Here is a 26,114-nt window from a genome sequence, read left to right as displayed (position 1 = left end):
GAGAGAGAGAGAGAGAGAGACAGAGAGAGACAGAGAGAGAGAGAGAGAGAGAGAGAGAGAGACAGAGAGAGAGAGAGACAGAGAGAGAGAGAGAGAGACAGAGAGAGAGAGAGAGATACAGAGAGAGACAGAGAGAGAGAGAGAGAGAGAGAGAGAGAGAGAGAGAGAGAGAGAGAAAGGTTCTGGAAAAAAATACTTGAATAATTTTTAGAGCCCATTGCCCTTTATGGTTGTGAGGTCTGAGGTCCGCTCACCAACCAAGACTTCACAAAATGTGACAAGCACCAAATTGAGACTCTGCATGCAGAATTCTGCAAAAATATCCTCCGTGTACAACGTAGAACACCAAATAATGCATGCAGAGCAGAATTAGGCCGATACCCGCTAATTATCAAAATCCAGAAAATAGACATTAAATTCTACAACCACCTAAAAGGGAGCGATTCCCAAACCTTCCATAACAAAGCCATCACCTACAGAGAGATAAACCTGGAGAAGAGTCCCCTAAGCAAGCTGGTCCCGGGGCTCTGTTCACAAACACAAACACACCCCACAGAGTCCCAGAACAGCAACACAATTAGACCCAACCAAATCATGAGAAAACAAAAAGATAATTACTTGACACATTGGAAAGAATTAACAAAAAAACTGAGTGAAATAGAATGCTATTTGGCCCTAAACAGAGAGTACACAGTGGCAGAATACCTGACCACTGTGACTGACCCAAACTTAAGGAAAGCTTTGACTATGTACAGACTCAGTGAGCATAGCCTTGCTATTGAGAAAGGCCGCCGTAGGCAGACATGGCTCTCAAGAGAAGACAGGCTATGTGCTCACTGCCCACAAAATGAGGTGGAAACTGAGCTGCACTTCATAACTTCCTGCCCAATGTATGACCATATTAGAGACACATATTTCCCTCATATTACACAGATCCACAAAGAATTCTAAAACAAATCCAATTTTGAGAAACTCCCATATCTACTGGGTGAAATACCACAGTGTGCCATCACAGCAGCAAGAAAAGAAAAGGTTGACCAGTGAAGAACAAACACTATTGTAAATACAACCCATATTTATGCTTATTTATTTTCCCTTTTGTACTTTTACCATTTGTACATCGTTGCAACACTGTATATATATACGTAATAGGACATTTGCAATGTCTATATTCTTTTGGAACTTTGGTGAGTGTAATGTTTACTGTTAATTTTTACTGTTTATTTCACTTTATATATTATCTACCTCACTTGCTTTGGCAATGTTAACATCTGTTTCCCATGCCAATAAAGCCCCTTGAATTTAATTTAATTGAATTGAGAGAGAGAGAAAGAGAGAGAGAGAGCGAACGAGAGAGAGAGAGAAAGAGCGAGAGAGAGAGAGAGAGAGAGAGCGAGAGAGAGAGAGGAGAGAGAAAGCGAGAGAGAGAGAGAGAGAGAGAGAAAGAGAGAGAGAGAGAGGAGAGAGAAAGCGAGAGAGAGAGAGAGAGAGAGAGAGAGAGAGAGAGAGAGAGAGAGAGAGAGAGAGAGAGAGAGAGAGAGAGAGGAGAGAGAAAGCGCGAGAGAGAGAGAGAGAGAGAGAGAGAGGAGAGAGAAAGCGAGAGAGAGAGAGAGAGAGGGGTATAAGGAAGGTCGCATTACTTGCTAATCTCTAATAAGCTGTTTATGTTTGAAAGCATTTACGGACCCAAAACAATCATATTGGGACGGACACTTTGATATCTGCATTTAGAATACGACAAGATGCATTTGACGTATTTGTTATCACAATCACTCAGAATTCCTGCTCAGGCCCCATTTTATTGTGGTCCGAATATGTCATTTGCTTTTAAATTGCATTATCATACGAAATAAAACAGAAATTTGATGAAATTCAGATAATTTCACCTGAGTTAATGGAATATGGGTTTAAGAGCAAACTAATTATCCGTCTTTGCCGGAGAGTTGATGTATTTCTTTGGAAAGGCTTTTAAATGTAAACAATTATGGCCTCCTTGATTAGCATTAGAATAGTGTGTCATTGTCCTGCGTACCCTTCCTCGTATTGGATACAGCATCTGCCCCCTGAGCTCTGCTCTCAAACACACACACACACACACACACACACACACACACACACACACACACACACACACACACACACACACACACACACAAACACACACACACACAAACACACACACACACAAACACACACATACACACACACACACACACACAAACAAAAACACAAACAAACAAACAAACACACACACAAACACACACACACACACACACACACAAACACACACACACACAAACACAAACACAAACAAACAAACAAACACACACACACACACACACAAACACACACACACAAACAAACACACACACACACACACTGATTACTTACCTCAGCCACCAACACCGACCATTTGACCGCTCTGTCCAATTGAAACACAGAATCATTCCCAAATTATTTATTATTCAAAAACCAGAAAACATGAGGTAAAGAAAAACATTGATGTAGTGTGAGGAGCAGTTCAGTGACAGTGTTCTGTTTTTATCTCAGCATCTGCCGGCCCAGACGGCATCCTTAGTGTCCTCAGAGCATGCACAGACCAGCTGGCTGGTGTGTTTATGGACATATTCAATCTGTCTCTATCCCAGTCTGTTGTCACCACATGCTTCAAGATGGCTACCATTGTTCCTGTTCCCAAGAAAGCTAAGGTAACTGAACTAAATGACTATCGCCCCATTGCACTCACTTCTGTCATCATGAAGTGCTTTGAGAGACTAGTCAAGGATCATATCACCTCCACCCTACCGGCCACCCTAGACCCACTTCAGTTTGCTTACCGCCCCAATAGGTCCATAGACGATGAAATCACACTGCACACTGCACACTGCACACTGCCCTATCCCATCTAGACAAGAGGAATACCTATGTACGAATGCTGTTCATTGACTACAGCTCAGCATTTAGCACCATAGTACCCTCCAAACTCGTCATTAAGCTCGAGACCCTGGGTCTCGACCCCGCCCTGTGCAACTGGGTCCTGGACTTTCTGACAGGCCGCCCCCAGGTGGTGAAGGTAGGAAACAACATCTTAACTCCGCTGATCCTCAACACTTGGGCCCCACAAGGGTGCGTTCTCAGCCCTCTCCTGTACTCCCTGTTCACCCATGACTGCGTGGCCATGCACGTCTCCAACTCAATCATCAAGTTTGCAGACGACACTACAGTGGTAGGCCTGGTTACCAACGACGACGAGACGACCCACAGGGAGGAGGTGAGGGCCTCGGAGTGTGGTGTCAGGAAAATAACCTCTCACTCAACGTCAACAAAACAAAGGAGATGATCATGGACTTCAGAAAACAGCAGAGGGAGCACCCCCCACCCCCCATCCACATCGAAGGGACAAATCACAAACAAACTGAAATGGTCCACCCACACAGACAGCTATCATCCAGAAGGTGAGGTCAGTACAGGTGAATCAAAGCTGGGGCCGAGAGCCATCACTATCATAGAGGCTGCTGCCAACATATAGACTCACATCTCTAGCCACTTAAATAAACAGACTTAAAGACAAAACTAGACATCACTAGTCACTTTAAATAACACCACTTTAATCATGTTTACATAGACATATCACTAGTCACTTCAAATAACACCACTTTAATCATGTTTACATAGAGGTATCACTACTCTCTTCAAATAACACCACTTTAATCATGTTTACATAGAGGTATCACTAGTCACTTTAAATAACACCACTTTAATCATGTTTACTTAGACGTATCACTAGTCACTTTAAATAACACCACTTTAATCATGTTTACATAGAGGTATCACTAGTCACTTTAAATAACACCACTTTAATCATGTTTACATAGAGGTATCACTAGTCACTTTAAATAACACCACTTTAATCATGTTTACATAGAGGTATCACTACTCTCTTTAAATAACACCACTTTAATCATGTTTACATAGAGGTATCACTACTCTCTTTAAATAACACCACTTTAATCATGTTTACATAGACATATCACTAGTCACTTTAAATAACACCACTTTAATCATGTTTACATAGAGGTATCACTAGTCACTTTAAATAACACCACTTTAATCATGTTTACATATCCTACATTATTCATCTCATATGTATACACTGTGTTCTATACCATCTACTGCATCTTGCCTATGCCGCTCGGCCATCGCTCTTCAATATATTTATATTTACATGTTCTTATTCATCCCTTTACATTTGTGTGTATTTGTGTGTATAAGGTAGTTGTTGTGAATTTGTTAGATTACCTGCATTGTCAGAACTAGAAGCACAAGCATTTCGCTACACTCGCATTAACAGCTGCTAACCATGTGCATGTGACCAATAACATTTGATTTATATTCATCCTGAGTGCTAGTGGAGAAGACTAGAAATAAACATGAATATGAGGGAGAGAGAAAATAAAGAAAGTCCCAAGAAAGAAGAAGAGGAGGAGAGGAGGGTGAAGAGGAGGGGAGGACGGAGAAGAGGAGAAGTGGAGGGAGAAGAGGAGGAGAAGAGGGAGAACAGGAGGAAAGGAGGGTGAAGAGGAGAAGAGGAGGAGAGGAGGGTGAAGAGGAGGAGAGGAGGGTGAAGAGGAGGAGAGGACGGAGAAGAGGAGAAGTGGAGGGAGAAGAGGAGAAGAGGAGAAGAGGAGGAGAGGAGGGTGAAGAGGAGGGGAGGAGGGAGAAGAGGAGGAGAGGAGGGAGAAGAGGAGGTGAGGAGGGTGAAGAGGAGAAGAGGAGGAGAGGAGGGAGAAGAGGAGGGGTGAGGGGGTAAAGGGCAAGTGAAAAAAGGAGGCTGTGAAGCACTCCGGCCTCCTGAAGCATGACCTCATTTAGAATTCAGGGAGGGTGGGAGTTTGGGGAGAGGGGCAAGAAAGAGACCCCGGCCCCCCATGCCGAAATGGCACACCCACACGCACAATTGTCTCCTCTCCTCTCTCTTAGAGTAGAATAGAAAAATAACCATCACCCCAAGTTTGGCCTAAGGGAGGTTATTTCAAAGCCTGGAGGCCTTAACAAGCCAGGGGCTGGAGTTCTACCATATCCCAGGGGAGGGTGGGCGTAGTGGGCATAGAGGTTAAGGGTGGTCAACAAGGCTTTGACTTGTAAACCCGGACGCTCTTCGATTTATGTCTGGAGCATGTCAAATCTAATTTGTAGTGTGAGTTTGTGTGTGCGTGTCTGTATATGTGCTTGCTTGCCTTCCTGCCTTCCTGACTAGTTTCTGAATGTTCAACTGTAGCTAGCATGGATACTGATTGCTCTGCAGACAAAAATATGATTGATTCCCTTTGGTGTGTGTGTGTTTTTTTCTTTACTATTATTCTACTGTTAGGTCCAGGGTTAAGTGTGTGTGTGTGTGTGTGTGTGTGTGTGTGTGTGTGTGTGTGTCTGTGTGTGTCTGTGTGTGTCTGTGTGTGTGTGTTGGTGTGTGTTGGTGTGTGTTGGTGTGTGTTGGTGTGTGTTGGTGTGTGTGTGTGTGTGTGTGTGTGTGTGTGTGTGTGTGTGTGTGTGTGTGTGTGTGTGTCTGTGTGTGTCTGTGTGTGTGTGTTGGTGTGTGTTGGTGTGTGTGTGTGTCTGTGTGTGTCTGTGTGTGTGTGTTGGTGTGTGTGCTAGAGGTCTACCGATTATGATTTTTCAACGCCGATACCGATTATTGGAGGACCAAAAAAAGCCGATACCGATTAATCGGCAGGTTTTTAAAAATTGATTTGTAATAATGACAATTACTACAATACTGAATGAACACTTATTTTAACTTAATATAATACATCAATAAAATCAATTTAGCCTCAAGTAAATAGGGGGTAAAATAAAAAAACATTTAAATAAAAAAATAAAAAAATAATGCAAAAACAAAGTGTTGGAGAAGAAAGTAAAAGTGCAATATGTGCCATGTAAAAAAGCTAACATTTAAGTTCCCTGCTCAGACAAGGATATGAAAGCTGGTGGTTCCTTTTAACATGAGTCTTCAATATTCCCAGGTAAGAAGTTTTAGGTTGTAGTTATTATAGGAATTATAGGACTATTTCTCTCTTTACCATTTATATTTCATTAACCTTTGACTATTAGTATTAGGAACTTTAGTATTGCCAGTGTAACAGTATAGCTTCCGTCCCTCTCCTCGCTCCTCCCTGGGCTCGAACCAGCAACACAACGACAACAGCCACCCCCGAAGCAGCATTACCCATGCAGAGCAAGGGAAACAACCAAAGGCTCAGAGCGAGTGACGTTTGAAACGCTATTTGCGCGCGCTAACTCGCTAGCCATTTCACTTCGGTTACACCAGCCTCATCTGGGGAGTTGATAGGCTTGGAGTCATAAACAGCGCAGTGCTTGACGCACAAGGAAGAGCTGCTGGCAAAACTCACGAAAGTGCTGTTTGAATGAATGTTTACGCGCCTGCTTCTGCCTACCACCGCTCAGTCAGATATTTAGATACTTGTATGCTCAGTCAGATTATATGTCACGCAGGACACGCTAGATAATATCTAGTAATATCATCAACCATGTGTAGTTAACTAGTGATTATGATTGATTGTTTTTTATAAGATAAGTTTAATGCTGGCTAGCAACTTACCTTGACTTACTGCATTCGCGTAACAGGCAGTCCTTGTGGAGTGCAACAAGAGGCAGGTCGTTATTGCGTTGGACTATTTAACTGTAAGGTTGCAAGATTGGATCCCCCGAGCTGACAAGGTGAAAATCTGTCGTTCTGCCCCTGAACAAGGCAGTTAACCCACCGTTCCTAGGCCATCATTGAAAATAAGAATGTGTTTTTAACTGATTTGCCTAGTTGAATAAAGGTATGTAAAAATGTAAAAAACATTTATTTATTTTTATCGTCAAATCGGCGCACAAAAAAATACCGATTTCCGATTGTTATGAAAACTTGAAATCGGCCCTAATTAATCGGCCATTCCAATTAATCGGTCGACCTCTAGTGTGTGCGTACATGCGAGTACGGGGGGGTAAATAGAAGTGTAGATCTGGATTAATGTTAGATTATCTGTTAGCTGGCTAATGAGATTAGTGATATGAGAAAGCGATGAGAGAGGGAGAGAGTGATAGATAGAGAGGGAGTGATGAGAAGAATGAGAGTAGGAAGGTGAGGATTACAGTAGTAGAAGGAGGGATTAACCCTTCGCTACAATATTTCTCCATTTATCAGAAACCCCACTGACTCCCAACGCTATCCTCCACACTCTTCCCACTCTTTCTTCTCTTCTCATACTCTACTGCCTCGTACTCTACTGCCTTGTACTCTACTGCCATATACCTTACTGCCTCATACTGTACTGCCTCATACTGTACTGCCTTATACTCTACTGCCTCATACTGTACTGCCTCATACTCTACTGCCTCATACTCTACTACCTCATATTCTACTTTCATACTCTACTTCCACATACTATACTACCTCATATTTTACTCTCATACTCTACCCTCTCATACTCTACTGCCTCATACTCTACTACCTCATATTCTACCTTCATACTTTACTTCATCTTACTCTACTACCTCATAATCTACCATCTCATACTCTACTGTCTCATACTCTACTACCTCATATTCTACTTTCATACTCTACCCTCTCATACTCTACTGGTTCAAACTCTATTATCTCATACACCACTATCTCATACTCTAACATTTCATACTCTACTGCCTCATACACTACTACCTCATATTCTACATTCATACTCTACTCCCCATACTCTACTGTGTCATACTGTACCATCTCATACTCTACTATCTCATACTCTGCTATCTCATACTCTACTGCCTCATACTATACTATCTCATACTCTACTGCTTTATACTCTACTTACTCATACTCTACTGCCTCAAACTCTACTACCTAATACTCCACTACATCCTACTATACTTCCTCTACTACCTCATACTCTACTCTCACACTCTATCTCATTCTCTACTCTACTGCCTCGACTTCTACTACATCATACCCTACTGCCTCATACTGTACTGCCTCATGCTCTACAACCTCATATTCTGCTTTCATACTCTACTATCTCATACTCTACTACTTCATACTCTACCCCATCATACTCTACTTCATCATATTCTACTGCTTCATACTCTACTGACTCATACTCTTCTACCAAATACTCTACTACCTCAGACTCTACTGCCTCATACTCTACGACCTCATACACTACTCTTCTTTCTTTCTTTCCATATTTTCCTTTCTTCCCCTCTCTCCTTCTATCTGTTTTTCTCCTCCTCCCTGTCTAGTCACACTTGTTCAGTAGTTCTACAGTGTTGGGAGCTGTAGCAAGGCAAACAGCTAGAATAATAAGGGCTGCAGAGTACATCAGTGCTAACAAGGCCTAAGTGCCAAAGTGGTTAACTAGGAAACCATCTCCCTCCCCCTATCCTCCTCCCTGTGTCCCTCCCTCCCCTATCCTCCTCCCTGTGTCCCTCCCTCCCTCCCATATCCTCCTCCCTGAGTCCCTCCCTCCCATATCCTCCACCAATGTGTCCCTCCCTCCCATATCCTCCACCAATGTGTCCCTCCCTCCCCTATCCTCCTCCCTGTGTCCCTCCCTCCCCCATCCTCCTCCCTGTGTCCCTCCCTCCCCCATCCTCCTCCCTGTGTCCCTCCGTCCCCCATCCTCCTCCCTGTGTCCCTCCCTCCCCCATCCTCCCCCCGTGTTACTCCACCTCCCCCATTATCCCCCCGTGTTACTCCACCTCTATTCCATTCCGTCTCTCTTCTCTCCATATTTCTCATTTTTTAAATATATCTCTGCCTCTCTTTATCCCTCTCTCTCTATCCTCCTGCTCTCTCTCTCTATCCTCCTCCTCTCTCTCTCTATCCTCCTCCTCTCTCTCCTCCTCTCTCTCTCTATCCTCCTCCTCTCTCTCTCTCTCTCCCTTCCTCTCTCTCTCTATCCTCCTCCTCTCTCTCTCTCCCTCCCTCTCTCTCTCTATCCTCTTCAATCCCCCTCTCCCTCTATCCCCCTTCTCTCGCTCTCTACCCCTCCCTGTTCTATCCCTCTCTCTCTCTCTCTCTCTCTCTCTCTCCCTGTCCCTCTTTTTCTTTGCTTCTCTCTCTCCATCCCCCTCCCTCTCTCTGCGTCTGCCTCTCTCTCTCTCTATCTCTCTCTGCCTGCCTCTCTCTCTGCCTCTATCTCTCTGCCTCTGCCTCTGCCTCTGCCTCTGCCTCTGCCTCTGCCCCTCTCCCTCTCTCTCTGCCTCTCTCTCTCTTTCACTCTCTCTCTCACTCTCTCTGAGTTTGTGGAGCTTGTCTGATAGCCATTAGTGCTACTCTTTATTACTGCCGTAATGACTGACTGTGAGCCCTAATTAGAGATGTGTTAGAGGGTTAGAGCTTACTATACCTCCTCCCGTCGCTTCCCACCTCTCCCCATCATCCCCCCTTTCAAGTAACACTGTGAAGCCTTTACCGTGAATCCCATCATCGTGGCGACACCATTAGCACAGGTGCTCTAAGAGTTTCTGTCTGCCGACTGTTAAAATCATTACACTCATTTCAGGCCAATCCGAGGAGAAGGTGTTACGGCTAATTGATAAAACCTTGCTCTATAATTGCTCCTTGGGTGAAAAAAGTATACAAATATAAAATACTAAAAATAACTCCTGTACAGTTATAATCTTTAGGAATCTGGGGATATTACTTATTATTTCCCATTGTTTATGGTACATTTTGATTTAAAGAATTTAGTCAAGACATAATTTCCCCCACTCATCATAATGTGCTGTTTGTTCAGGATTTGTCATGTGTGATAAGATGATGAGATGATTATCTAGAAGGCCTGTGTGGGACATTGGATGAAGTAGAGGTACTAGGTATTCTAGGGAAACAGCATCATGGACCCACTGTTTCCCCTAAAGACCATGATTATCCTCCGCTGTTGGCTGTGGGATTCACATTGGCCTCCAAGCAGGGGCGCCGCCAGGGATTGTGGGCCCCATGAAAATATATCACATTGGGCCCCACCACCACAGGCCACACCAACCCTGCACAATTGCTGTAACCAAACATCTCCAGAAGCCAATCAACACATTCAAAGCTTTAAATAACTCTACCTTTGCAGGCTTGCAACTCTCCTGAAGTCCAATATTTACTGTACAACATTTACTGACAGTGAGCTGTGAAAATAGAACACTGTGCAGACATACATGCAACATTCTGCATACAGTGGAATTCACTATTTGATGCAAGACTGATACCTTCTATAAGAAATGTGCTAAAGGCCATCTTTTACAGTCTAAATGTAATTTTAATGGAATAATTATTGAATGGAAAATTCTCTTAACATTAATGAATAACTTAAAATAAATATCACTTAAATATACATTAACCTCTTCAATTAAAATAAATTAACAGTATCACCTATAGAATGATATAACAAACAGAATAATAAAATCAGCAGCAGATTTTTGAACTAAGTATACACACCAACTAGACAATAAGCAGCTGTAAAAGTGGAAATGGAAAGGCCTGATGTTGGTGCTAGAGGAAAGGTCAAGGGGTCACCAAATCAATAGGTTTCTTCCACTTGGGGTCTTGATTGTGCGCAACACATTTTATGGCAATCCAGCCATTACTTTGAGATATATCTTGTTCTCAGTCAGTTCTCAGTCAGTTCTCAGTCTGTTCTCAGTCTTGTTCTCAGCCTGTTCCCCAGTCTTGTTCTCAGCCTGTTCTCAGTCTTGTTCTCAGCCTGTGGGCATCATGTGTGTAGTGATCCAACATCCACAGCCATGGCATTTAACAGTTATCACTTGCCCTTGCTCAGTCTTACTCACCAAGAGCCCAGCGCCAAGCCTTCTTGCTACCAAAGTCACTGATAAGGTCTTTGAAGTCCAGCTTTCTAGCTAACTGACTTTCAATGGACAGCATGGCAAGACTGCAAAGCCTGTCCTGGGACATAGTGGACATCAAATCGTTTTTTAAATCAGTTTTAGCTTACTGAAAGCTCTCTCGCCACCAGCAACAGTCACAGGCAGTTTGCAAAATATGTCTCCAAAAATGCTTTGCAGCTGCATCTTACAAATTGCATTCAGGAGACCAAGAGGGGGGAGGAAAGAGGCAGACAATACAGTTCAGGTGTCTCACTTCATTTTGAAACTCCGGGGTAAGATCTCTGGAATACTTCATGATCAGTGGTTGGCACACAGACAGGACAATAAGAATATTTTGAAGATAAATGCTCAACGCAGAGGATGAGAGGACGAGAGAACTAATGGTCGAGAGAACTTGGGTTTCAGTTCAACATCTGTTTAGAATCTGTTGAATGTCACTCCTGAACTCAGAGCTACATGTGCTACGTGTGCTATGGTATGTACATTGAGTCTGGAGCAGGATACTTGTTATTTGGCCATTGGCCCAGTTGTACTGCAAGGACTTCTGATTGGTCGACCCCAGGCTAGGATGGGGGGAGGTTATACATGTCATCCTGTTTCTTTGTTCTGTGGAGAAAAGCTGAGGACAGGGGAGACTGAACATCTACCTCCCAGCATAACATCTATGATTTGTCTTCTTTGAATAAACCTATTTTTCTAGAATTTGGGGTTTGTTTTGGGGTTTGTGTTATTGAAGAATAACATCAACTGCTAACAGGACTTTATCATCACTAATTTGCCCAACTTTCGGAACAGCAGAAAAGTATTCTACATGTTTTGCGGTGGTGTGAAACCTATTGTCCAAGTCACTTATGATGTTGTCCATAGCAGTAAAAACACTGTGTTCTGAAACACCGTTGCTGCACTGTCCTGAGCCGTCTCCTCTTGAGAGGTCTCATCATGGAATCTCTTCCTTTTCCTCTGGCGTCTGTGTTCCTTACTAAATTGAGGTGCAACATCCATTTGCGAAGCAATCAGTGTTGCCTCAGACAGGAGAGACTCCCATCCATCTCTAAGAGCTTGCATCTCTTCCTTTAAGGCTCTGATATTGGCTGCCTCTGTGTCAAGTAAGATTTTCCCTGACTGGAGAATCACATTCCTGTCCTCAATGCATTGCAGTACCTGCAATTATTTCAACGGACATGTCATTCAACACAATGCTGCTGAGTCTCCAATACAGAGGCTCTCTGGATGTTTACTTTTTGCCAAAAACAAGAAAAGAAAAAGGAACTCTTTTATTAGTACATTGTAAATAAAATATTATATTAATGATGATAGCTTAATAATTTTATATTGAAAAAAATGTGCCCAATGTTCTAATAATTTTGTAGGTCCCCTGTCAGTCACAAGCCCTTAGAATCATCCTAACTTCCCCCCCATACGGTTCCCCTGCCTCCATGGGCCCTCTCACTCACTCACTCACTCACTCACTCACTCACTCACTCACTCACTCACTCACTCTCACTCACTCTCACCACTCACTCACTCTCACACTCACTCACTCACTCTCACACTCACTCACTCACTCTCACGCTCACTCACTCACTCACTCACTCACTCTCACTCACTCACTCTCACACTCACTCACTCACTCACTCTCACACTCACTCACTCACTCACTCACTCTCACACTCACTCACTCACTCACTCTCACACTCACTCACTCACTCACTCACTCACTCACTCACTCACTCACTCACTCAGTCTTTCATTATGACAAAATGTTACATCCTGTGCAGACTCACTGTTTTGCTGATTTGGCCAACTTTCCTCCACATAAACCCTCAAGAGGATAGGAGAGGATAGGAGGATAGGAGGATCATACAAGATGTGTGTGTATCACTCCATCACAACTCGTCATAGACACTGCATGATGATTTAAGATTTAATAGGACAATCTTACAATGTTGTCTGCTGAGATGGGGGTTGAGCGTCTGCCTGCTTGCAGGTGTGTTTTAGGTGTGAAGCCCCCCCTCTCCTTGAAGCGTGTGTCTCTAGTAAAGTGTTTTCCTGTGTGGGTTTTCTGTCAGTCAGAGATCAGACCTGGATGAATGGAGCTCTCTTTTACCTCATTTTCTCTCTCCCCAGTCTTTTAGCCCTGACCCACCCTACTATTTTCTACTGCCTCCTTTTCTCTCCGAACCCTTTTTCTTTCTATCCAATCACCTTTCTTCAGTCCCCTTCTTCACTTCATCACTTTTTCTCCCTCTTTCTGTCGTTTTCTCATGCCATGTGCCTTTTCTACTTCTCTGTCGTTTTCTCATGCCATGTGCCTTTTCTACTTCTCTGTCGTTTTCTCATGCCATGTGCCTTTTCTACTTCTCTGTCGTTTTCTCATGCCATGTGCCTTTTCTACTTCTCTGTCGTTTTCTCATGCCATGTGCCTTTTCTACTTCTCTGTCGTTTTCTCATGCCATGTGCCTTTTCTACTTCTCTGTCGTTTTCTCATGCCATGTGCCTTTTCTACTTCTCTGTCGTTTTCTCATGTCATGTGCCTTTTCTACTTCTCTGTCGTTTTCTCATGCCATGTGCCTTTTCTACTTCTCTGTTTGTCTTCTCTCTCACTCTGTTCTTCTCTCTCACTCCGTTCTTCTCTCTCACTCTGTTCTTCTCTCTCACTCTGTTCTTCTCTCTCACTCTGTTCTTCTCTCTCACTCTGTTCTTCTCTCTCACCCTGTTCTTCTCTCTCACTCTGTTCTTCTCTCTCACTCTGTTCTTCTCTCTCACTCTGTTCTTCTCTCTCACTCTGTTCTTCTCTCTCACTCTGTTCTTCTCTCTCACTCTGTTCTTCTCTCTCACTCTGTTCTTCTCTCTCACTCTGTTCTTCTCTCTCACTCTGTTCTTCTCTCTCACTCTGTTCTTCTCTCTCACTCTGTTCTTCTCTCTCACTCTGTTCTTCTCTCTCACCCTGTTCTTCTCTCTCACTCTGTTCTTCTCTCTGTCTTTGTCTTTGTCTCTTAGACAAACAATCAACAGGTGTGTCCCTCATAAACTCCACATACTGTACAGTGACATCAGAGAATTATACGATCGTACAGCTCCTATTCAAAATGTATCTTTTTTTAATATCTTACTGTGCAATGTCTCTAATCATGAGCGGATGAAGACATATCTCCTTTTGCTTTCTTGTGTTGTGTTGATGTTGGTTGTTTCACATGGATTTGCTGTGCTGTGTTGGATATGTGAGTATGTACAGTGCCTTCAGAAAGTATTCACACCCCTTGACGTTTTTCACATTTTGTTGTGTCACAGCCTGAATTTAAAATGGATTAAATTGAGATGTTGTGTCGCTGATCTACACACAATACTCCATAATGTCAAAGTAAAAATACATTTTTACAAATTGCTAAAAAATGTGTTCACACAATAAGATCCATGGACTGCCTCTGTGTGCAATAATAGTTTAAACATGAATTTTTAATGACTACCTCATCTCTGTACCCCACACATACAATTATCTGTAGGTCCCTCAGTTGTTTAGTGAATTTCAAACACAGATTCAACCACAAAGACCAGGGAGGTTTTCCAATGCCTCGCAAAAGAAGGGTACGTATTGGTAAATGGGTAAAACATACAGTGCCTTGCGAAAGTATTCGGCCCCCTTGAACTTTGCGACCTTTTGCCACATTTCAGGCTTCAAACATAAAGATATAAAACTGTATTTTTTTGTGAAGAATCAACAACAAGTGGGACACAATCATGAAGTGGAACGACATTTATTGGATATTTCAAACTTTTTTAACAAATCAAAAACTGAAAAATTGGGCGTGCAAAATTATTCAGCCCCCTTAAGTTAATACTTTGTAGCGCCACCTTTTGCTGCGATTACAGCTGTAAGTCGCTTGGGGTATGTCTCTATCAGTTTTGCACATCGAGAGACTGACATTTTTTCCCATTCCTCCTTGCAAAACAGCTCGAGCTCAGTGAGGTTGGATGGAGAGCATTTGTGAACAGCAGTTTTCAGTTCTTTCCACAGATTCTCGATTGGATTCAGGTCTGGACTTTGACTTGGCCATTCTAACACCTGGATATGTTTATTTTTGAACCATTCCATTGTAGATTTTGCTTTATGTTTTGGATCATTGTCTTGTTGGAAGACAAATCTCCGTCCCAGTCTCAGGTCTTTTGCAGACTCCACCAGGTTTTCTTCCAGAATGGTCCTGTATTTGACTCCATCCATCTTCCCATCAATTTTAATCATCTTCCCTGTCCCTGCTGAAGAAAAGCAGGCCCAAACCATGATGCTGCCACCACCATGTTTGACAGTGGGGATGGTGTGTTCAGCTGTGTTGCTTTTACGCCAAACATAACGTTTTGCATTGTTGCCAAAAAGTTCAATTTTGGTTTCATCTGACCAGAGCACCTTCTTCCACATGTTTGGTGTGTCTCCCAGGTGGCTTGTGGCAAACTTTAAACAACACTTTTTATGGATATCTTTAAGAAATGGCTTTCTTCTTGCCACTCTTCCATAAAGGCCAGATTTGTGCAATATACGACTGATTGTTGTCCTATGGACAGAGTCTCCCACCTCAGCTGTAGATCTCTGCAGTTCATCCAGAGTGATCATGGGCCTCTTGGCTGCATCTCTGATCAGTCTTCTCCTTGTATTAGCTGAAAGTTTAGAGGGCCGGCCAGGTCTTGGTAGATTTGCAGTGGTCTGATACTCCTTCCATTTCAATATTATCGCTTGCACAGTGCTCCTTGGGATGTTTAAAGCTTGGGAAATCTTTTTGTATCCAAATCCGGCTTTAAACTTTTTCGCAACAGTTTCTCGGACCTGCCTGGTGTGTTCCTTGTTCTTCATGATGCTCTCTGCGATTTTGACGGACCTCTGAGACTATCACAGTGCAGGTGCATTTATACGGAGACTTGATTACACACAGGTGGATTGTATTTATCATCATTAGTCATTTAGGTCAACATTGGATCATTCAGAGATCCTCACTGAACTTCTGGAGAGAGTTTGCTGCACTGAAAGTAAAGGGGCTGAATAATTTTGCACGCCCGATTTTTCAGTTTTTGATTTGTTAAAAAAGTTTGAAATTTCCAATAAATGTCCTTCCACTTCATGATTGTGTCCCACTTGTTGTTGATTCTTCACAAAAAAATACAGTTTTATATCTTTATGTTTGAAGCCTGAAATGTGGCAAAAGGTCGCAAAGTTCAAGGGGGCCGAATACTTTCGCAAGGCACTGTAATAATAAAGCAGACACTGAATATCCCTTTGATCATGGTGAAGTTATTAATTACGCTTTGGATGGTGTATCAATACACCCAGTCACTACAAAGAGACATGCGTCCTTCCTAACTCAGTTGTCTCAGAGGAGGGAAACTGCTCAAGGATTTCACCATGAGGCCAATGGTGACTTTAAAACAGTTACACAGTTGAATGGCTGTGATAGGAGAAAACTGAGGACGGATCAACATCGTAGTTACTCCACAATAATAACCTAAATGACAGTGAAAAGAAGAAAGCCTGTACAGAATACAAATATTTCAAAACAAGCATCATGTTTGCAATAAGACACTAAAGTAAAACTGTAATAAAAATCCTGAACTTTATGTCCTGAATACAAAGCGTTATGTTTGGGGCAAATCCAACACAACACATCACTCAGTACAACTTTTCCTGTTTCCAAGCATGGTGTTGGCGGCATCATGTTATAGGTATGCTTGTCATTGGCAAGGACTAGGGAGTTTTTCAGGATAAAAAGAAACGGAATAGGGCTAAGCACAGGCAAAATCCTAGAGGAAAACCTGGTTCAGTCTGCTTTCCAACAGACACTGGGAGATGAATTCACCTTTCAGCAGGACAATAACGTAAAACAGAAGGCCAAATATACACTGGAGTAGCTTACCAAGACCACATTGAATGTTCCTGAGTGACCAACTTACAGTTTGGACTTAAATCGACTAGAAAAAATATGGCAAGACTTGAAAATGGCTGTCTAGCAATGATCAACAACCAACTTGACAGAGCTTGAAGAATTTTTTAAAGAATAATGTCCAAATATTGTACAATCCAGGTGTGCAAAGCTCTTAGAGAATTGCCCAGAATGATTCACAGCTGTAATCGCTGACAAAGGTGATTCTAACATGTATTGTGCAAAAAATTCTAAAAACATATTTTCACTTTGTCATTATGAGGTATTGTGTGTAAATGGGTGAGAAAAATATGAAATTAATCAATTTTGAATTCAGGCTGTAACACAACGAAATGTGGAATAAGTCAAGAGGTATGAATACTTAGTGAAGGCACTGCATGTCATTCTAAATGTGCTCTGGTGTCACGATCCTTATAAGGAGTGGACCAAAGCGCAGCGTGGTTTGGGTTCATCATAATTTATTTTAAATGTGAACCAGCAACAAAACAATAAAGAGAAACAAACAAACGAACGTAGTCTTGTAGGACTCAAAAGCAACAATACAAAAACAAGATCCCACAAACAACAAGTGGAAAAAGGCTACCTAAGTAGAATCCCCAATCAGAGACAACGATAGACAGCTGCCTCTGATTGGGAACCATACCCGGCCAACAAAGAAATAGAAAACATAGAATACACATAGAAATAATAAACTAGAACACCCCCCCAGTCGCACCCTGACCTACTCCACCATAGAAAATAAAGGCTTTCTATGGTCAGGACGTGACATCTGGCTGTGTATAAGGGGCTACACTCTTCTGACCTAGAAGTTATATGTGGTTTGAGCTGAATGTAGGTGCATGAGGGGAGAATGTTTTAGTCTTCAGCATTGCTGTCTGTAATTAACTGCTTTCCATGGAAGGAAATCAATTCATGGAGTTTGCTAGTAAACACTTCAAAACTTCCCATAGCAATCTGAGCGAAACGAAGAAGCCCAAGGTGTTCTCTGCGCACACAAACAAAGAGCGACGAAGGACACGCCGCCTCTCAACTGCCTCTGAAAAGGATTTTGTGCAAAGGATGAGACAGTGGAATGTCTGGTGTATTCAGAATTTTGCAAAGGTGTACAACAGTCCTCTTAGTGCCAACTAACTCCACACCTACTGGCCCTAGTGCACTGAGACTGAGGCCTAGATTCAATCCGATCGCCGCCCTTTTTAGCTATGCCTCATTTAAAGGCAAAGTTACCGGCTGGTGCGGAGATCGCATTCAAAGTAAACGCTGCAGATGTCGGCCTGATCGGAAATTACCTTTAAATGTCAATCGAATATAGGCCTTAATGGTGAGGAGCAGGATGAGAGATAAAGAGGATTCAAACTCTAACAGAGACACTAGATCTCACAGAGAAAGAGATATTATGACTTATCTCTTGGGTCTTGTAAGGGTAAATTAACCTGTTGAGTGTAGGGGTCAGTATTTAAATGTTTTGGGATGAAAAACGTACCAATTTGAAACTGCCTATTTCTCAGGCCCAGAAACTAGAATATGCATATAATTCTCAGATTAGAATAGAAAACACTCTAAAGTTTCTGATATTGCAGACGAAAACCTGAGGAAAATCAAACCAGGAAGTGGCTTCTATTTTGAAAGGTCCATGTTCCATAGCCTGCCTTCGCTCCATTTAAAGGGATATCAACCAGATTCCCTTTCCTATCGCTTCCTCAAGGTGTCAACAGTCTTTAGACATAGTTTCAGGCATTTATTTTGAAAAATGAGCGAGAAAGATAACATTGTGTCAGTGGATAGATAGTTCGCACGAGTTTTGCTTGCGCAACAGAGTGGGGCAGCCATTGTCTCTCTCTCCCTCTCCTATTGAAAAAGCGATAATCCCGGTTGATATATAATCGATTATATATTTTAAAAACAACCTGAGGATTGATTATAAAAAACGTTTGACATGTTTCTGTGGACATTACGGATAATATTTGGAATTTTTGTCTGCGATGTCGTGACTGCTCGAGCCTGTGGATTTCTGAACATAACGCGCCAAACAAATGGAGGTATTTTGGATATAAAAATAATCTTTATGGAACAAAATGAACATTTATTGTGTAACTGGGAGTCTCGTGAGTGAAAACATACGAAGATCATCAAAGGTAAGCGATTAATTTGATTGCTTTTCTGATTTTCGTGACCAAACTACTTGATGCCAGGTGTTCATAATGTTTTGTCTAGTTATCGATAAACTCACACAAATGCTTGGATTGCTTTCGCTGTAAAGCATATTTTCAAAGTCTGACACGACAGGTGGATTAACAACAAGCTAAACTGTGTTTTTCTATATTGTACTTGTGATTTCATGAAAATTAAATATGTTTAGTAATTTTATTTGAATTTGGCGCGCTGCAATTCAGCGGGTGTTGATGAAAATGATCCCGCTAACGGGGATGGGGTGCGTCAAGAAGTAAATTAACTAAGAATTTGCACCAGTTTTGAAGTATTTCTTCACAACATTACAGATAATGGAAAAAGTTTCCTGGAGATTATGAGGTTAAAAATGGATTACTGTTTAATTACAGTTTACTACTATTTATAACTATCTGCAGAGCAACGTCTTCACAGTAACTCACTACACAAACCAAATGGTTGGCTGTTAATTCCTCATGCTAAGTGTTTGACTAGCTCAACTACTACACCAGACTGGAGACAATGGAGCTGGGAGTCAGCTCCATATGAGTTCCATGTGGCCATCACACAGCCAGATTTGCCTTACAGATTTACCTGTTAAACCAGCCAGGTCACTCAAGATCCACTTTGAAATCCTACATCTGTCCAGGTGCCCAGGACGTCGGGTAATATATATATATATATTTTAAAGAGTCCACTAGGGCCAGCAGTGAGAGCTATTATCATCTCTCGTGTTCAGAGATAGGCACTCTTTTTATCTGTTTTTGTTTTAACCCTGTACCAAACTTTAACCATTAACTTAACCATTCAGAATCAATGCCTACACTTGCTGTGAGGTGCTGTGAGGTGTCAGCGACAGCGGCTGGTGCAACCCAGGGTGCAACTGCAGCAGGAGGAGCAACCCAGGTTGTCCAAAACACCTCGAAATTTGCCATTTGGAGCCCTTTCAAAATTTGACTTTTGGAGTGAACTGGACAGATGTCAGTATCTGAAGTCAAATTGGTCAAACTGTGAGATCTTGTTGGTTAAATTGCAGAGCCAGGGCCCACTCCTGCTTGCCTGCCTGCCATTAAATGTGTGTGTGTGTGTGTGTGTGTGTGTGTGTGTGTGTGTGTGTGTGTGTGTGTGTGTGTGTGTGTGTGTGTGTGTGTGTGTGTGTGTGTGTGTGTGTGTGTGTGTGTGTGTGTGTGTGTGTGTGCGTGTGTGTGCACATCAATCTCCATCATGATGCTGAGTGTAACAGCCTGCCTGTCAGACCCATGTGGTGGCAAGCTGTGAAGGTCTGCTAATAGACTTTTACATAATAAACCCTAGAAGTGCCCTGTGTACACTTGATGGGGGAACTTTAATTATTTCAGAAGATAAAGGGGTACCATAATGCTTCTAAATACTTGGAAAGTTTTGTAGGAATGCATAATGAAAATGTGAAACATACATTTGTTTGATTTTATCATGGATATTGCTATGCATACAAGCAGAAGGCTGGTAGTTTAATCAGAGTTATATAAGGGTAATCAGAGCAGATACTGTAAATACAGTCTGCAACCCTTATTTCAGCTCAAATTATTCAAGACAGTACACTTGAATTTAATTAAAACTGTTATAGAGCTTTATGAATATCGTAAGTGAACCAACTCTCCTTCTCCCACTCCTTAGGCCTTTGCTCTGCAACTGATCTCCTCCATTCTCTCTTTTCCCTATCCTCTCCTCTGCTCTCTCCTCCTCTCTCTCTACCTATCCTCTCATTCAGTGCGTTGGGACCAGTAATGTGAGTCGGCATCCGCATGCTGGGCGCGGCCAAGTCCCCACCCCCCTCTTCCCTGAATGCGACGCAGCTGCTTTTCAGAACCCAACCGCTTGAGTCCATTCATCCTGAGAGCGAACAAAACAGTGGCTATTTATTAGAATACTTGTTTTGTATTGTTCTGCACCAAACAAAAGAGGCTTCATTATGTAAGAAGCAAACCCCCTTTCGCCGAGAGAAACAATAACTTGAAATGGTATTTTAGAGTATATAAGAAATGTCATTTCTTCTTGTCTCTCGCCTCAGTGTGTGTTGAGTGGTGGGTTTGGGCACCGGGCACGGATGGCACCGACAGCCGCTAGAGTGTAGTGGGGATGGCGGTCTTACAATAAGCTTTGGTGGGTTTAGGACGGCGTTAAGAGGAGGGGGAAGGAATCTTCTCATACTTCACTGGCTACGATATGAGGGACGACCAGGGAGACTTGCCTCAATTTGCATAACCTCGGCTGTTTTACACACAAGGAGGTTGGTTAGTCTATCTTTCCCTTGCCGCGTGTTCATTTTCCGGTTGCTGTTGTAGAAATACCTTTTAGATATGTATTATGAAGAACTGAAATATTTTGTATTTGAAAACGGTTAGTGTAACAATATGTTTTATGATGAGTTAAGATAGTTAAATAGAATAAATTGCAACTTTGGGTTCGTCAGTCCATGTACTCCGTTGACCCTTAAACCAACGCATATAAACTATGATACTTTTGTTTGTGTATTGTCCAGTGCTTCGGAGAGTCTTGGAATCAGAGTGCGTAATGAACACCAGACCCAATAACGCATGCGCTAGGCGCTCTCGACTCTTTACAATTACTCCTAGCTGGATTTAGCCTATTCTTCATTAGATATATGTTAATTGAACGTAGAGGGCAGACATGTATCAACAGATAAAGCAGCTTTCCGGATCTCTGTCGCTGAAACAGGTGTTTCCACATGATAGCCGGGTCGGTTAATAAAAACACAAACAGACTACAGATGACTATGTCATGCCCGATAAACAACCAACTATAACACATTTGCTATAACACCTGGTTGTATAAGCGTTATCCGACGCTTCACACTTTAATGTCAGTCTTGTGGAAGTCAACTATAATAAATCATGTTCATTCAACATAGAAATGTATCAAAAAAGCAACGTCTATAAATCGAGTTGGTGTGCAGGCTGGTTCAAAATGGTGTACAAAATGCTTCCAACCCTTCATCCACACACACAAACACTGTCATATTGTAACCATGCTAAATTCAACAATCTCCCTAGTTCAAGAGAGTCTTTACGCGCATGACCTGCTGTACTCCTCGTAACAGGCGCAAAAAATGAACGGTTTGATACGTAGCCTGACCTGAAACTGGATCCTTCCCAATTTTGTTTTGATAGATTAATATCAAATTATAGAAAATAATTAGCCACCGATAATACACGAAACAAAATTACATCCAATCTATCGGATCCTATGATTACCATTTCCAAACTGCATGCTGTGGATTAGGCACATTTCCCCTGTAGAAATCTACATATAAAGTAGTGGCAGAGTACCAGACAAATAACTATAATAACGCGGAAGGGGATGAAAGTAAAGATCTGCTTTGGGGACGGCGGGCAACGTCTCTGTTCTCCTACCTCCTCAGGGCATTAATGTCAAGCACATGATATTGCAAGAGTGATAGGTAAACCTAATTTTGCTTCATTTCTTTGGGCAAAGGTGGAAGTTTAGTCTTAATTCAATAGTTGATGGCAGCATGGTCCACCAACATCACTCATTAATCAGAATACAATTCGAATCAAAGAAAGAAAGAAAATAACGAGTATTGTTCTAGGCTGGTTGAGGGGGCTGGGTAGCTGCTGTGACCCTTGCCGCCGCGCGTGCACCTGCAGCGGCGCGTGTGTAGCGTTTCATAAAGAAGTAGGGAGAATTCTAACGCGCGAGGCGAGTGATCGAGAATGACAGGGAAAGTAAATATGACCCAAGAGGGTCGCACTGCGTTTCCAAAGGCTAATCCCCCAATGACGATGTTCAACGCTGGTTTCCCTTTGGTTTCAGGCTGTTTGAATTGTGTCTGATTTTTAGAACAGACATTTTGAGATTATGTTAACGAGGATAAAAAAACATTTAGCCTATCATTGTAATATTGAATACATGTCAGAATAATAGGTAATAACATTTATAATAGCCTACCAATAATAATAATGATAATAATAATACAAATAATTCAGATTGTCATTGCCTTGATGAAATACGTGTTCAGCTCACCATGTCAGCACATATGTCATTTCGACCATTTCTAATACCTTTCATCTGACTTTTTGGCTAAATGAAATTAATCAGAAAAATAGCCAAAAATAACCTTAAGTATGCCTACAATTTCCAGAAAGATGTACGTCGATGTTCAAATATGCTCTTCAAAAACAGGGGAAGTTCACACACCTAATAGAAGAAGATATATATATATATATATATATATATATATATATATATATATATATATATATATATACAATCCAGCACATGTTCTCCTGTGGGTTATTTTAATGGATCGCTAAACCAAAGATCAGACAACAGATCATGGTTTATTACAGCAAAACTCTATTTTCATACTATTAGAATATGTTAAATTGCAATAATAATTCAATGTAATTAGCCTATAGGCCTGTGAAGATAATTCAATAGCATGTTAGTGTTATCACAAATGTAAGATTAGGCTATAATGTCCAAAACCTGTCTCTGTGGATTATGTGCTTTCTTATTCATCGAAACTATATCTAGACCTACATGAGTTTTCCGGTAATAACAGGCCTATGAAAGTGTGTTATTATAGGCTATAATGTAGCCCTATTATTATTATGCTTCTTATTTGTTATACAATTTTCTACAATTGTCCTTGTCAGTATTAGTCTAGTAGTCCTAGTTGTTGTAGCCAGGTAGCAGCAGTTGTGATATGAAGTCAAAAGGGAGGCTCATATTTATTTCGATTTGATCTAGGAAGAGTGGTATCAGTGCGCTCTAGGTTGGCGCGCTTGTGTCAGTAGCCCATTCTCGGCGTGTCACATCCCCCAAAATATCTAATCTTCGACCGTAAACCATGAGACCTGGGTCGCCAGGTCACCGTTGTGAGATCCCTTAACCATATTACAGAACGCAGAGGGATAGATAGATCTACATCTGAATAATCCCTGTCACGTGTTGGAGGCTATATCAATCTAATTAAAAGCAACGAACAATGATTAAATCGTTAGCCTCGCGGCGGGGAAAGGGTATGTTGTTTTGCCTTTCAATTAGCCGCTGATTGCGCCTTTCACGGGTGGTCAGCTATGGAATGTGAATTATATGTGCACGGATTGAGCCTTGTAAACTATGTATATATAGGCTTAGTCCTAAAACTATTAACCCAATCGTGTAGTTCAAAATACAGCATTGACATTAGCTTGCGTGGTGTTTCCACATCTTTCAATAAAACGAATTATGGTGTAGTTTCTATCACCAAGTCTATAACTTGTCTGATAATTAATTACATTGATGTCCATGTATGTTTACCAAATGTCTTTGGGAAGTCTTGTGGCAACACTTCTGTGAACATAACGGCGCACAGTAGGCTCCCATGCTGTTCTCCTTCAGATGACAGCAATGACAGTCTATGTCTACAATCTGCCCCAGGGATTCAGTGTTATGTTGTTGCTTTCGCCTCCTTAACAGCTGATTAGAAATAGTGAAATCTCTTCATGCAGCCCACAACTCCATTGGCTTGTTCATAAAAGTATGACATCTGATGAAGCCATCCTTTAACGCACGGTTAGGTTGTGGTTAATGACGCAATACAGTGTGTGTGTGTTGATGTGTGTGCGCGCGTGCGTGCGTGTGGCCATCTAATTGTCTATTGGCTTTCTAAATATGGCCTACTTGATGCAGGCAATACTCACAATTTTACTTGTAATGCATTAAACAAAATTAGCCTATGACAATTTCTCTAGCTTCTAAACCCCCCCCCCCCCCCCCCCCCCCCCCCCCGCCACATAATACACATCAAGACCACAAGATGTCACCAAATTATTTTCCCAACATTTTCCCTGGCTGTCACTGTTCTTGCTGTGTCATCACAACTTCTGGAGATGATCAAATGTTTTGATATTTTGAAAAAGTTCCAATGAAGTTAGATCACATTTTTTTAAATTAAATATGCAAGTAGGAAAGCCTTAAGATGAATAATCCACTTGTTTAGAGAGAAAAATGTTGATAATTTTTTTGTCAAGGGGTAATATGTTGGATGAGTGTGTTTGGGGCCAACTCCAACAAGAGATTAACTGCCCCCTGGGGGAGAGTTACCCCTTTATGGTTACGAATGTAACTCTGGGGTGGCAGGGTAGCCTAGTGGTTAGAGCGGTGGACTAGTAACCGGAAGGTTGCAAGTTCAAACACCCAAGCTGACAAAGTACAAAACTGTTGTTCTGCCCCTGAACAGGAAGTTAACCCACTGTTCCTAGACCGAAAATAAGAATTTGTTCTTATTAACTGACTTGCCTGGTAGAATTATTTTTTTTTAAATGTGTTTTGTGTCATTTAGACAATGACTAGCCAAATTAGCCAAATTAGTGCTAGTTTATGCTAACTTGCTAGCTAGCAACTTCACTAGACGTAAATGCTAGCCAGCTAGCTAGTTAGCATACGCTGCTAGTACTAGCTAGCAACCTTACTACCAGATCATCTGAGATAAAATACATTAAAAAAGATAACGAAGCTTAATTTCAATTGTAAAATGTTTCCACTAGGGACTGATAACTACAGTTAATACAACTTTATAGCCTATTAGCTATTTTACAAAGCATTTCATGTGTAAAGAGAGAGCTTTCAATTGGCATCCTGTTATTAAATGTTATATTCCAATGTTATTTAATGGTATTATTTATATTCAAATGAATTTTATATTCATTAAAAAACGACAATTGAAAACCTTTTGCTCCTGAATTACATTTTAAAGACTGCTGGGATTTAAAATCTTGCATTTTTCAAATAATATTTAGTGCAATTGTATAAAATACATTATATGGAATAGGAACATCAATGAAAGAACAAATACAATGTAGGTGCAGGTGAGTTAAAAAGAGAAACTTTACATCAAATCTCCTCATAGTGCGGATATTAATGGTGCTTTACTTATCTCCCTTTCTTCTCCTAAGCATGACCTTTTCCACATACCAATTTTTTTTTATCCAATTGAAGCTTTTTTTGTGGCAGCAATTAGTCATTGTTCTTAACGGGGCTAGTTACCCCCTATTACCCTATAGGCCTAGACAGTATAATGGCTATGCGGTTGAATAACTTTTAGGCTTGAAGTCTAGTATTGACAAT

The sequence above is a fragment of the Oncorhynchus clarkii genome, chromosome 3 (assembly GCF_045791955.1).
Source record: "Oncorhynchus clarkii lewisi isolate Uvic-CL-2024 chromosome 3, UVic_Ocla_1.0, whole genome shotgun sequence".
NCBI classification, from domain to species: Eukaryota; Metazoa; Chordata; class Actinopteri; order Salmoniformes; family Salmonidae; genus Oncorhynchus; species Oncorhynchus clarkii.
Note: the sequence above shows the minus strand (reverse complement) of the source record.